General features: G+C 42.5%; 1 protein-coding gene across 3 annotated transcripts in view; it reads right to left on the minus strand.

Moving 5' to 3' along the window:
• Positions 1-12,897, minus strand: part of LOC140690317 (trafficking protein particle complex subunit 9-like) — a 103,785-nt gene that overhangs the window by 49,420 nt on the left and 41,468 nt on the right. The window contains exon 1 of one of the 3 annotated variants that reach the window (XR_012065553.1): positions 4,096-4,309. The exons of the other annotated variants lie outside the window; for them this stretch is intronic. The gene's annotated coding sequence lies outside the window, so the exon portion shown is untranslated. Of the gene's footprint in view, positions 1-4,095; positions 4,310-12,897 lie in introns of those variants that run through there. 3 annotated transcript variants of the gene reach the window in all.

Consider the following 12,897-nt stretch of genomic DNA (forward strand, 5'->3'; position numbering starts at 1 on the left):
GTTGCTGGCCCTGCCGAGAGGGGTGAGGAGATCGAGGTACATAATCTGCTGTGTGCTACGGGCCCATCTGGGTTGCTGTGACCTGGTGTGTACCAGCCAGAAGGCAAGGGAAGCCAAAGCAAATCCAAGGGTACAGTTTGTCCTCAGAGTCTGCATATGGCTACTGTAGCTCGATCACATTACCCAGCTTTTGGTCTAGGCTTCCTGCCTCTGCAGAGAAGGGTCATTTCTTATTTTCTATTTCCAAGCACCTAGCAAGGCCCTGATGCAAAGTCACTGCTCAAAAATGCTGAATAAAAAATGAACAAAGAAAATGCTTTCCCCAAACCCCTTCAGCAGAATATAAAGAAAAGGACCACAGTAGGATTAAAAGATCTGGATTTGTATCCAAATTATTTGATCCCCTAAGCTTCATAATAATGGATAAGAAAACTTGCCTAGGGGAAGAGGATACAGTTCAGTGGTACAGCACATTTTTACCATGTACGAGGTCCTGGGTTCAAAACCCAGTAACTCATTTTAAAAAATGAAACAAATAAATACACGTAATTACCCTCCTGAAAAAGTATTTTTAATTCAAAAGTCAAAAAACACCTTGCAATTGACACAACATTGTAAACTTGACTATACTTCAATTAAAAAAAAAATCCTTGCCTTACAAGAATATATCTGAATTACGGATGTTTGCAAATGTAAAATGTCTAGGGTACCACCTGCATAAAAAGAGGTGACTGTACAAATGTACTATCCCTCCTTAATGAGCTATACTTCCTTTCGGAGGGTTATAACCTCTCAGAGCTAATTTTCTCAGATTAAAAAATATAAACATTGCCTGATTCTCAGTAGTGATGAATAATCAGATAAGCCAAAGAAAGCATCTGACCCACAGAGTTTACTCAATAAATGTTTGTTGAATGAATGAATGAATAAACAAGCAAGTGAATGCTGCTCCCTGCCACAGACCATCATAATGGTACTGCCTGGAAATCCCAAGCCGACGTTCACCCGACTCTGCACTAACAAAGTGGGTGACCTGGGTAGGCCTGTGTGCTTCTCTAAGCCCCAGTTTAATCATGAATAGAAATGAGGGCAATAACACAAACCTCAAATTGTTAGTGAGTCAGTAATGAATTGTACCTCACCATTGCAAGATGGAACCATGAAGGAAAACTGGGCAAAAGGATCCATAAGCCCTCTCCATATAATCTCTTACTACCACATGGGAATCAACATTACATCTCAAAATAAAAAGTCTAATTTTTTAAAGAGGTTATTGAGGTTAGGTGAGCTCACTGTCTCAAATTAGGAACACACAGTACAAATAGGTCAATGCCCAGCCCATGAGATACACTCAGTTATCATTCCCACTGGACCCACTGGTACCTCCAACTTCAGAGCAAGAGAATGGGTCCTCGTGGCAACAGGCCACAGCACCTGAAGCTAACAAAGCTAATGGTGTCCATTTCAAAGAGCCCCTGAAACCACCCTTGTTCTAATTTTCTATTTGTAATTTTTATTTCTTTTCATTAAATAGAAACTCCCAATTCCATAGAATTCTTACCAGATATCATGATGGCAGCCCTTCAAAGCCTGACCAAAGAGATCATGATGGCAGAACTTCTTGGTGAAACAATAAAATGAAAAGCTATTTCCACAAGACCTCTGAGAAAATCTACAAGGGAACTTCATCCTGGACTGAGGAAGAGGACTGGGGAGGAGGGGGTAAACTGGGGCACAGAGAACTATGGCCCACCTGTCCCACAATGGGCTTCAGACTCACCCTCACCCTCCAGGAACTTAAAATACACACAGACAGTCTGCTATGGACAAGATTTTTTTTTAAACAAATCCCTGAATCCCTAGCAGGTCTTGTTTCTACCGAGACACAAATGGCTTATGTGTATAATGTTTCACAAAAGCCTTAAAATATTATCACCCCAACTTGACACATCAAGAAACTGAGGTAGAGAAGTTTATCACATTCTACAAGATTAGAGAGAGGCCACGTCAGTCACCATATTTAAATCCAAGCCCCTGCTCCAGTGCTCACACTAGAAAGTGTGACATACTGCCCCTTTCCTGCCCTCTCCCTGCAATCAATCTCTGAAGAGTCTTTTCTGTTTCACCTGGGATCACAATCACATTCATATTCCACAAAGAGCTATGTCACTCCTTGGAGGACTTATCAAAATCTAAAGGGTTGGGCTGAGAGGAGAGATTTGCATTTTCTGTTTCTCAAAGGAAACATGGCTTTAAAAGAAACTGAAAAGTACTTATCAAGTCTAAGCCCTCATTGTGCAGAGAAAGAACTGGAGGCTCAGATGAGTAGAGGAAAGGGCCTTATTAACAAATATTGCCTCAGCGCAGCACCAAGCCAGCCCTGGGCCCTTCTGGGGGAGGATCTGGAAGGCCCAGGAGAATGAGTGTAATAAAACAGAAAGAGAAGAAGCATACAATTCCCTGTCTCTACACCACCATACCATGAATTTCCACCAAATTACCCAGTATGGGTGCAGCCAATATTAAGGTTGTCTAAACAGGTTATAGAACCCTGGAATTCTCAACCATACTTGAAATTCCAAAATTTACTGTGCCTTTTTCCCAGTTCAAGCATCAATTCAGTGGGCACTCTGTACCAGGGACTACAGAGGCCTGAATTTGTCCCAAATACAGATCTCTATTACCACGTGTGCAAACCACATAAAGGCCACCAGAATAAAAGCACCCACAGATAAGATGAAATTACTGAAACTGAAAGCAGCCAAAGAGCATATATTACTAGGAAAAACGGTGCTCCTATAAATGGACTCATGAACATAGAAAGTAAACTGTGTTTAGCAGGCAGGGAAGGGGGGATTAACAGATACAAATTAGTAAATATAAAATAAATGACAAGGACCTGCTGTATAACACAGGGAACTATATTCAATTTCTTGTAATGAGTTATACTAAAAACAATCTAAAACATATATATACATATGCATATGTTTATAACTGAATCTCTTCTGTACACCTGAAACTAACATTGTAAATTGACTAAACTTAAATAAAAAAGAATTTAAAAAAATAAGTAAAAATAAAAGCAACGCCATTAAGAAAAAATAAAAGAACACTCTAATCCCCTTAACTGTATGTGGTGGAGAATTCTGGTTACAAGCACCAAGTCCACTGGATCACTCCAGCACTGGCTGTCACTCTTTCTGACCATCAGAGAGTCACTTGCTTCACTGAGGTTACTTTTCTCTTCTGTGAAAGACTACAGTTGCAACTAACAATGTATAGAATCTCATCATTCACAAGTACAACAAGTAGTGAGGATTCCCATGGGCCAGTCACTGGACAGATGAAAAGATAGGGTCCCAGATATATTCATGGGTAGAAGAAGTTTATGCCATAAAGACATTAATTCTTCCAGTTTTGATAGACAGATTCATTGCAATTCTGATTAGAATTCCTACCAGATTTTTCTTGGAATGTAACAAGTTAATTTATGATCAGGAATAGCCAAGAAATTTCTTTAGAACCACCACTTCGGAGGGGTGGATAGGTCATTCATTTCCACTGGTCTTTCTGAAGTGATGAAAACGTTCTGGAATAATAATGGTTGCACAACTGTGAATATGCTAAAAGCTGCTGAATTGTACCATTTAAATGGATGGAATTCATGGTGTGTGAACTATATCACAATAACACTGTTACATGAAGAAATATTTCTTGACAATTATTTTTCTGTTTATACCACTAGTCTATCACACAATTTAAGAAAAACAAAAAACCAAAACAAACCAAACTGTGCCAGGAGCTCTTTAGGACTGCAATATCCCTGGGTCTCCAAGGCCTCTGGTGGTGCTGTTCCTCTTAACACATACTAGCTGGGCTGTGCTAGTTAGGGACTGTAACTATCTTTTGAAAATCGAGGATCACTCCTTTCACCCTCGGAGAGGGAAGGAAGGAGGATGTCACAGCCTCATGCCTTCAGCTCATTTTTAACAGAACCAAGCCCTGCTTTCACCACTGTAATCACTCTCACTATAAAAACACGTGACATCAACAAGCACAGCCATGATAACACCTGAAAGTGTTAAAAGTACTTACCTGCAGCAGAAAAACTGAGGGAGGAGACAGAAGCTCGCTCAGCACTGAGGCTCCCTTTTTCCGACTCCAACTGGAGAAGCAGGGCGTTACAGCCGGAGGTTCTCAGCCCAGGGAGCAGTGCCCAGGCCACTGAGCTGGTCCTCCGGGAGCGGGAAAGGGAGAGGAGGGCTGCCCCGGGGGGGAGGGAAAGGGGAGGGACGCGGGCTGCAGCCCTGCTCGGAGGTCAGCCCCAGCCCCAGCCCCCCGCCCCGTCCGGGTCCGCAGTCCCCGCCCGCCCGGACACAGCCCTCCCAGGGGCGTGAACGGGCCGGCGGCCAAGGAGAGGAAGCCAGGGAGGAGAGGACTCGCGGGCGGGAGAGGGGAAGGGGACGCCAGCCGCGGACTGAGGGGATCCCGGCTGGGTGAGAGGTGGCAGGGGCACACCTGGCCCTTGGCAGCTGTGGCCGGGGCGCCGGGGCAGGTGGCGCGGGTAGAGGGGTCTGGCCTGAGCAATTCATCTGAACACGGGCTGCCTGGCGCCCTTGGGGACTGTGACAGGCGGACCGCCCTCCCGCAACCGCCTGACCACTTTCCCGGGAGCCCCCCACCTTGCACTTCCACAGCCAGAGGCCCCGGCCCCAGACAGGAACCAAAGTCCTACCGGGCGACAGAGTTGAGAAACCTTTCGGCCCGATCCCCGGCTAGGATATAGAGCTTCCAACCAGCGGACCATTTGGCACTGACTGCGCATGCGCAGGAGGGCCAGCGATCCTCTCTGGGTTCTGTGAGAGAAGGTGGGACAGGGAGGGAGGGAGGGAGAAGATGGGAGCGGGTGGAGAGGACGGGAAAATTGGAGAGATACAGATGGACACGATGAGCATAGAGTAGGGAGGGATCTGGAGAGGGGAGGGTCTTAGCGGAGTTGGAGAGAAAAAGCTTTACCTCTGGGGCACCCCTAGGCGGCAGACCTGCCTCTGTACCCTTCTGTAACCCTTCAAGTTCCGCAGCTCAAATTGTACCTCCCTGATCCAGCCCTCCATGGGATGCTTCTGCAGAAACTCTATGGGGATCACACCCATTGCCCCCACGCGGACCTGGGTTTTCTCTTGCTCTAAGAACCAAGCACCCGCAGGTGTTGTCGCTCAGAACTACCTTGGAAAGGTACATAATCCCCTTTTACACGCTGGGAAACAGGCAGGCAGGATCACTGCCTTAGCTCCACTGTCCCAGGTGTTGGGCTGGCGGTGAGCGGGATGGTACAAGATCAGAGCCCCAGACAGAGCAGACTGCCTGAGTGTTGGTGCATAGTCCCCATCCCTCCTGGGTAAACCATACCCAACCCTAGTGGAAACATCAAGGGCTCACAGTAGTTCCCTGGGTGTGGGAGAGCTGTCCTCATGTGAAGGAAAAGTCCAGCTGGGCTAACAAGCTAAGTCACAAATCTAAGTGTGATAAGTGTCGGTTTAATGATCTAAATTCTGCTGGGCTATCTCATATATATGAAGTTTAGTGTCAGTTTATTGGGCTAACAACCTAACTCGTAATTCCAAGCTCAACAAGTGTCAGTAATGTGATCTGCTACAAATTGATAAGCTCCAGTGTACTGATTCCTTGCTTTTTGTTGTTTGAGCCTTATAGGCTAATTCCCCCTTACTTGTAATTAAGCCTTTGAAACCTCATGTGCACGTCTTGGAGGTGCTCAGAACTTCAGAGCAGGAGTCCCACTGAGCCCACCGGCATAATAGTTCTGAGTACACCAACACCCCGATTGGTGCTTTTCTTGGCTGGCCTGTTTCCATAACACTCAGCTCCAGTGCCCAGCTTTCTAGGTAGATAGGAGTGTTACCAAGTCGAAATTCTTTCTCCTCAGTGCAGGACAGGACAATAAGTTGGGAGACCAGATGTTGGGGCATGGAATAGCAAGTTTCTGTAGACCTAGATGGCAAACTAATGTCCTGGAAAACCATCTCCCCAAGTCACAATTCAGGATCCTTTCCTATGTGCTTGGTTGTTGCAAACTTCTTAGTGTAGGAATTCCTTCTTGTTAGAATCATTTCTTCTTGCAGCTATCTGCGTGGGTCAGATCCCTGCAAACCTCCAACAAAACAAACGTTATTTTCTATTCTGCAATTTGCTATCTTTAAATGAATGAAAAAGTGTTAAATATCCTTAAAGGTCAGAGGCTTCAGAATAGGCTCTCCTGTATATTTCAGGCTCCAGGCGACATTGATTACAAGCAAGATGAAGCCTAGGAGACAGAGCATAGGGTTAAATTCAAAGGAACAGATCTAATATGGAGTCAGATTTGTTCTGTTCTATTACCCGGCCAGAAGCCACTTGAGGATTTAAATCCGTTTAAGTTAAAAATAACTAAAATTTTAAAGGAATTTACATACATAGGTGGGAATGTGCAAAGCATATCTGGAACAGCACCCAAAGGATAGCAAACAGTGGCATCTCCAGAGAGGGCTGAAAGAACAGAAGATGAGGGAAAACTTCTTTCACTTGTGTATTTTTGTGCTCTGTTTGAGTTTTTTTTTTAACCATTTGCTTGTATTTCTTTTTCAGTTAAAAAAACTGTGTAATGGAACAAAGGAGTAACTAGCATAGCAAATACAGCAGCCATGGAATCACTGAGTCATCACTTTTGGTTTAAGCCAGAAAGCATTTATTGACTCTCTCCAATGTGCAGTCGTGTTTTAAGAATTCTTTTAATATAATTATTACTATTATTATTATTACTACTACTACTACTGCTACTACTATTAATATTACTATTATTACTATTATTTTATGAAATAATAACATGGTTTATCTCACCCCTGCCCATGGCTGGTGAAAAACCAACTGAGTTTTTCTTGAGTTGTTTTCCAAGGAGTAGAGATAAGTTTATAAACAGAACACATCTTCAGGGTAAAACAGGCAGAGTGCTTTTCCAGCAGGCCAGACAGCTATGAAGGGTTTTCAACAGAGGCGCCCAGAAGCTGAGAGAGAAAGCCTCCAGGACACTACAAAAAGCTGCCCAAACTGCCTTCTCCATGGCACTACTGAAATAGGAAAGAACAAATCTGACTCCATATTTGATCTGTACCTTTGCCTTTAACAAAGCCAAGTTAATATGCTCCGGTCTTTTCATGGGTTATGATGTGACAGAGGAGATGGACAGGTCAACAAGGAACCACTCTGCCGTGATTACAGAGCCGGAGAAAGGGATGGGCTGCAAGATGTATGACGCAGCCGCAACTGGGCCCGTGCTTCTAGGCAGGTATCCAAAATCGCCTCGACAAGGTGTCAAACACTTGTGCCCACGTCCTCATCAAAAGACATGTATTAAAGACAAATGGAACCATATAAAAGGCCAATACCCTTGCTGGGTACACCGTCCAAAGAACAAAGTCTCAATTTGACAACTGGCCATCTCGGTTCCCTGGGATTCATTCTTGAAGAACCTTAAAAACCACTCCTCTGCCCTCAAGAAGTGCTCCATATTTGTCCTATCTTTGGCTCAGGGATGGAACACGTTCAAGTGAACTTTAATGTCTGCACAGATTTGACTGTCTTTCTCCAGGTTCACTTGTCCATTCCAAAGAGGCCTGAGCTAAGCCCATCCTCCGTAAGATCTATTCCCTCCAGTGACAGCTCATTGAGCCTGCAATTAAAAGCCAAGTGAACAAGACTGTCCTCAGCTAAAAAGTTCACCCACCCTTCACTGTTTTCTTAATCTCCTCTCCTGGCTAATTGCAACAGACTAACACCTCCCTCCACCAAGATACCCAACTATGTCATTTTGTCTCCCCAAAGAGAAAGTAAGGTCCATAAAAGAGGAGACAACTCCATAGTCACCTCTGAATTCTTAGCATATAGTAATGTCAATAAATAGAACTCAGATTATTGCTACTTTCCTTTAAAACCTTTCTGGTTATTTGAATGAGACCTTGGAAGAGAGGTGTTTGCTGTCCAGTATATTGATCCACAAGACTCTGGAGGCCTTTTTCGGAATAGCTGTTCACTGATTCATTCCAAACACAACTTATCAATCAAGGAGTAGCTGTGCTTTTCTGCCAGGAGTTTGTGGTCACTCTCATGCCAGAACAGCTTTAAACTATATCCTTACTTTGGATTTGTTATTTTCCCCCTCTTCCAAAAAATTGACTTTCCTTACTTTCTTGTCTTGAGGAATTTTCTTTTTCCTCTTTCACCCTTTAGTAAACCAAGATTCTCAGGATGGGCAAGGCCCATTATATGATCACCCATCCAACTCCTAGTGTGAGAGGCCTGGGGCTAAACTCCTGCCCTCCTGTCAAGGCAACTGAAAATCAGTTCAGGAGCCAACCAGCACACCACGGATTCTAACGCTCACTTATCTCCCAGAATCCCTGTTTTCTCGTTTGTCTTGGCTTCTGAGGATTTCCCCTTTCTTGACAATGAGTTGTGCAGCTTGAAAGATGAGGAAGGAAGGTTTTATTTCTCAATCAGCATTTTAAGAAACTTGTCTAATGAAGGTTTCCAAGAGGTTATACAACCCTCCATTGCCGAGACAGAAAACACACTAGACATTTTCTAAATTTAGCTCTCATGTGCATTTTTTCTTTGCTTTTGTTTTCTTAACTGCTAACAGACATTATTTAATTAAAAAAAAATAAGGCCCCAAAAAGGATAGAACACTGAAGGGGCAAACAAAATTAAAGGGCAAAGACAGAAAAATGATAACTACTCTACAAAGTTAATATAATACATACACTATGTATCAGATCAGCAATTCTCAGTAACAGCTAATTGAAACATGACCATGAGGTAAAATTTCTCTCCTGTCAGGACATGGCCAACAGAAAATACAATTAAACCAACAAACTAATATCCTAAGTCTGGCAAGGTACAGAAGGCTACAAGCTAAATGTGTCTTCTTCTGGAAAAGAAGGAGACACACAAGCTCTTCTCTGTGGAGCCTGAGCCCACGGGAGGACGGTGAAGTGAGCTCTGTAAGTACCCAATTAGCAAAGTGAGTGATGAATAAATAGACGTGAGCTTTGTTGACAGTGATGATACTACTATTCATTTGTCCTTTAAAGTATGACTTCACTTTCAGTGATCAATACATCGGTGTCCTCAGGGGTTGAGATTTTAGGAAAATGCACAGCCTGGGCCCAGAACTCCTCTTTAAGCTCGTGACTCTGCGTAGATATCTCAAGGGCACTCGCAACTCAACCTGCAAAGAGCTGACTTCACGGTGCTCCTCCCATAGCCGTCCTGCCCAGGGCTCCTGGTCGGAGGTAAGGTCTCCCTGCGTCTCCCAACTCAGGCCCATTACTCACAGATGTGAATGGACCCCTCCTTCAGGGACCAGATATCCTCAGTCACAGAGTACCACCACCCTCAACTGACCTACCAGATACTCACTGGCACTCACTCAGCACTGGCTCTGTGCTGGAGACCACGCTGCACACTGCACAGTGTATCTCACTGGATCTCCACAACAGTCCTGGGAATTGGGTACACAACTGCTTCAATTGATTAGATAAATTGTTTCAATTCCTTGTGTGTGTCATTCAAACTGACACGGCTACTAAGCCACAAGCCTGGGCCTGAAAACAACTTGAAAATTGAACACTGCTACACCTCGCAGCCACCCTACTCTGACTCAGCACATCACCTCCTGCCAAGCCTTCTAAACTTTTCCAAGCATTCTACAAGACAAATGTGAACTACGAGAGCAGCCTATTCTCCTACTTAAAATCTGTCAATGATGGTGCACTGCCCTTAGGAGAAAGCCCCACCGGGCTTGAGCACAGCCTAAGACCCCAGCATCCGCGTTCCCTGCGTGGCCGCGCTGCCTCACCCAGCACGCAGCTCTACACGTGCCGTGTCCAGGACAGGGATGCTGACTCCACACAACCCAGGGCTTGTCTCACTCGAACAATGATCACATTCTTCAGTGTTCATCTTCATTGCTGACACTCACAAAAATGTTTTCTCATGATGAATCAATATCTTTTTCCTTACAACTTCCCATCATTGATAATGAGCTCCCCCCAAAAGAGAGAAAACCTAATTCTCAGTCTCCTTATCTGTAAAGTGAGAATAACAAGGAAATATATGAGGTTTTAAGAGAAATAATATTCATGTGAGGCTGAGGGACAATTCCATCATACAGTAAGCACTCAATGTGTGCTTACTTAATATTAGTAAGAATATATTGCATTCTAGCAATCTTCAATCAATGTTTTATGACTTTGTCCAACAGGCTACTGACAAACTGTTGGATGAACCACTTTGAGCAGATCAGCACTAGCGTACTGGGAGAGGTAAGCACTGACTCCAGGTACAGCTGCAGCCACCCAGCACTACGGGGCGGGGGCAGTTTGCTCAAACTCTTACATGTTGCTTGAGCATTTAGTCCTCGTTATAGAATAAAGATAGGTGTTCTTTAGTCAAATCTCCTGAAACATAATTCTTCAAAGATTGATGCAAATTAGGTTTCAAGTACAACACTCTCACTAGAATTTATTTGAAAATTATAGTCTTAGCTACTCCGCACATCAAAAGGGCATAATCTTAATGTATCTGACTAAATACACTGAAAGGGTTGTTTAAAAGTAATTAAGAAGAAGCCATTCTGAATAAGCTCTCAGTATCATCTGCACAAAGCCCCAACCATGGGTCTCATTTCTCACTTCCACATAGGTGTTTTCAAGTAGCTTACCTTGGGTCTTGGTTTCTTATAACACGGGGCGGGGAATAGTTGTGGATAGATTTATGTAGCAAATATATACCTAGGGTATTTGCTGTGAAGGAATTCAAGAAATAAGAAGATTGATATATAGTACCACCCATAAGAAACTCAGCCTTTCCTTTTACAACAGCATTAAGAATAAAGTGAGAGATACATTTAACAAAAATTTACAAGATTTGTACATTGAACTTTTTGAAGTATCAACAAAATAAATTTTAAAAGATCTACATATATGGAAGACATTCCATTTTCATGGAATGATTGACAATATTATTAAAAATGTTAAGACTCCTCAAAGTAATCTATATATTCAGTGGAATCCCTATCAAAATTCCAGCCAACTTCATTGCAAAAATTGAAAAACTGAACCCAAAATTCATATGGACGTGCAAGGGGCCCAGGACAGCAAAAACAACCTTGAAAAAGAAGAGTAAAGTTGGAGGACTCACTTTAAAGTGTACTAAAATGCTATAGCACTAAGTCAGTATGAAACTGGCATAAGTTTGGATAAATAAATTTAAGAGAATCAATAAAAACCCACGGGGAAAACTTTCATTTACAGACAGTTTTCCACCTGGGGGCCAAAAACACTCCATTGAAAGAATAGCCTATTCAACAAATGGTGCAGGGACAGCTGGGTATCTGCAGGCAAAAGAATCAATCTGGAATCTGAACACCCATATTTTATATAACAAATAAAATTAATTCAAAATAGATCACAGACAGAAATGTAAAAATTAAACTTATAAAATTTCTAAAAGAAGACACAGTATAAATCTTTGTGGGCCTAGGATAGGCTTTGGTTTCCTAGATACAAAACCAAGAGCACAAGTGATAGAAGAAAAAAGCAGATAAACTGGACTTCACCAAAATTAAAATCTTTTTATTACAAAGGACATCATCAAGAAAGTGAAATGACAGGGGAAATGGTTATCTCAAGTCAGAGAGGGCGTGCTTAGTAAGAAAAATAAAATAAATCATTTCATCTATCTACCTCCCCTGTAAAGAAATTGTTTTAATGTTTAAAAAAATATAGTGAAAAGACAGTTTGCAGAATAGAAGAAAAATTTTGCAAAGCATGTATCTAATAAGGGAGTAGTATCCAGGATATATAACGAATGCTTTCAACTGAGCAATACAAGAAAATAGACACAATTTTTAAATTTACCATGAATTTAAATAGATATACAAATGGCCAATAAGCATATGAAACGATGCTCAGCATCACTAGCGAAATCAAGAACAAAATGAGATCTCATTTTACACCCACTAGGATGGTTATAACCAAAACATGGACAATAACAAATGTCATTCAGGAGGCAGAGAAACCTCATATGCGGCCAGGGGAAAGGGACAATGCTGCAGCTTCTTTGGAGAAGTCTGTTATTTCCTCAAAAGGTTAGAGTTGTATGGCTCAGCAATTCCACTCCTATATGTAGAGTCATCCCTCAATACCCTTGGGTGGTTGGTTTCAGGAACCCCACACCCTGGATACCATAATCCAAGGATGTTCGAGTCCCTTTACAATCAGCCATCTAGATCCATGTAGTGGAAACTACAGATATGGCGGGCCAAATGTACAGCCAAAAGAATGAAAACATCTTCTCATAAAAACTTTCACATCAATATTCATAGCAGTATCATTCAGAGTAGCCAAAAGTTACTAACAATATCCATCCATCAATGAACGGATATACAAAATTACCAAGAATAGGCCCACAAACTTTTGGTCATTGAAACTTTGACAAAGGAGGTGACAACATACAATGGAGTAAAGACAGCCTCTTCAGCAAATGGTGTAGGGAAAACTGAACAGCTGCATGTAAATCATTGAAGCTAGACTACTGCCACACAGCATACACAAAAAAGAATTAAAATCTGTTAAAGACTTAAACATGTAAACAAGACACTATAAACCTCTTAGAAGCAACCATAGGCAAAACATCTGACATACATCTCAGCAATGTTCTCCTAGATCAGTCTACTCAAGCAATAGAAAAACAACCAAAAATATACAAGAGGGATCTAATTAAACTTACAAGCTTTTGCACAGCTATGGAAACAGTAAGCAAAACAAAAAGACAACCAACCTA

Source organism: Vicugna pacos, chromosome 30 (assembly GCF_048564905.1).
Source record: "Vicugna pacos chromosome 30, VicPac4, whole genome shotgun sequence".
In the NCBI taxonomy this organism is placed as follows: Eukaryota; Metazoa; Chordata; class Mammalia; order Artiodactyla; family Camelidae; genus Vicugna; species Vicugna pacos.